Here is a 2,235-nt window from a genome sequence, read left to right as displayed (position 1 = left end):
TTTTTACGAGATTTAGGTCGACTGATTCTCTCTACTGTACATAAGTATCATCAGCTACTGCGTTGTTCAAAATAATTTACCTAAAGAGAGCCTTAAGTCCGTTCCGATAGTTTCTGCAAAAAATGAAACAGATGCAAGGATTTACGGCACAATTTGCAGTGGCCATTAACCTAACCACATATACAAAGTATGGGTCGTCACAATTCGGCCATATGAAGGTGTCCTTAAGGACGAAAATAAACCAGAAGATAGCGAGGGGCAGCCAGCAGACTGCAAACCCTAACACAATAGCAATGGCCATCTTTAGTACATTTCTCTCCCTTTGCTGGCGTAGTTGTCCAGCGTTGGCTGATTGCTCGCCTGGAATCTTCTGTGACTTGAGCTTTAGATAGATGGTAATGTAAAGTATGGCTATCAACACCGACGGAATAAAAGTGACTAAAACAATATAGGACACGAGGTAATACTCATAGGATGAGGACTCTCCAAAAACTTCATTCCAATGCCGCTTACAAACCAGCTTTTCTGGATATTCAACAACTTTGTTGGCGAAGAGCTCTGGAGAGAAAATAGCCATCGCGACGATCCAAGTGGCGAGAATGAAAAACGGGCACAGCTTCGAACTGATGAGTGGAGAACGGAGAGGAAATACCACAGCTCCAAATCGATCCACTGCTATCAGAACCAGGCTCTGAATAGACACAGTAGAGGAAACTTCCGGTAAGAAGGAAACCAGCTTACATAAGGCCTGACCAAGAGGACCACCGATCAGCCAGGAGTCTTTATAGAGCGGTTGTATCCTCCAAGGAATCAAGAAAATCGGAAACAGCAGATCTGACATGGCCATGTTTACAATGAAAAAGTTGATGGGCTTTCTCATGGTTTGCGACTTGTAGACAATTTTTCCGATGACAGTGTTCCCAGCCAACGAAAAAATGAAGATCAAGCAGTAAGCAAAGGTCACTCCAATTTTTTCTGCTGTAGGACTGCTGGAGCAGCTCGATGGCTGTGTTCCATTCATCGTTGTATTCGCGTTTTCCGACATCGCCGTTTAGTTTCTTTTTCTGCTCTTACGCTGACAAAAACGTTTTCTTCTGGTTTCTTCAGTTAGTAACGTCACTCTATTTATGTTCTAGCGAAGGTGAGATAACTGTTCGGCTTGATGCCGTCATTCGCGAGAAAAGATTGATCGATTAGGGAATTTGCACGAAAGGTTTATTGATTGGCTGATCTTTGTTCCAGCTGTGCGCAGCCTATTTGAAAAAAAAAAAAAAAGAAAAAAAAAAAAGCGTTTCCTATTTCGTGAGTAGCTCAACAAAGGGAAGTGATCAGTCAGCTTGCGCCACAAATTGCTTTTTACTTTTTGCTTTCATTTCATGTTTTATCATCTCTGAAACTGGAAGCAGACAGTTACTTCTGACGTCAATGCTGCAACAGATGGTGTATGTACTGACAGATGGCTGGGTTGTTTTTGAGATCTTTTCCAAACATGATAAACAGTCGTTAAAGTTTCTTCTTCCCGTTATTTTTTGGTCGTACATCAAAGTTTTCATCAAGACGAGTCAGTGAGAGCACACGATGTTTAACGTTAGAACCCGAGCTCAATAAAAGAAAATTCATCTTGATGTCTTGTTACAGAATGAATCTTGTCGGAGTTTTAACTTAGAAATTTTAATGTCCAATATAATGACAGCGTAAACCGTCTAATCAAATGCCGCCGCGCAAATGCGATATGAATTTATTTTGCAGAGTCATGAAGTTTTCTCGTGTATCTAAATCAGTCTTTTAACAAAGAGACTCCTCCTCGTGTATGGCATCTGACTTCAACAATGGCGAATAACTTGAGGATCAGATTCAAACTTGGGTTATGGCACATGAGAATCAATTACTTTAAAAAATACGTTTGCACCTGTGTATAATCAGTAGTTCGTATCGTGTGATCGTCCGGGTGATGGTAGTTCTAAAAAGAACTGTTGTTGGTTACTGACGTTTCGACAACCAGAGCGGAAGTCATCTTCAGAGTCAATTAAATAGTGTTTGTCAGTCGATGATGTTATAGGACAGGGAGTAGTTTACAAGATCAAATGCTCCGACTGCCAGGCTTCCTACACTGGTGAGACTGGCAGAAACCTTCACACGAGACTGACTGAACACAAACGAGCCACGAGAAATGGTGATGCCAACAATCACATTGCTGTACATCATCAACTGACAAACCACAACATTGACTGGGAC

The 2,235-nt window shown here is 41.5% G+C and overlaps 1 pseudogene; it reads right to left on the bottom strand.

The window, feature by feature from the left end:
• On the bottom strand, positions 1-1,045 carry LOC145486945 (QRFP-like peptide receptor; annotated as a pseudogene).
• Between the last annotated feature and the right edge of the window lie 1,190 nt (positions 1,046-2,235).

Source organism: Orbicella franksi, chromosome 5, assembly GCF_964199315.1.
Source record: "Orbicella franksi chromosome 5, jaOrbFran1.1, whole genome shotgun sequence".
Classification (NCBI taxonomy): domain Eukaryota; kingdom Metazoa; phylum Cnidaria; class Anthozoa; order Scleractinia; family Merulinidae; genus Orbicella; species Orbicella franksi.
The sequence above is the reverse complement of the archived record's forward strand: the minus strand, read 5'-3'. Positions and strand labels throughout refer to the sequence as shown.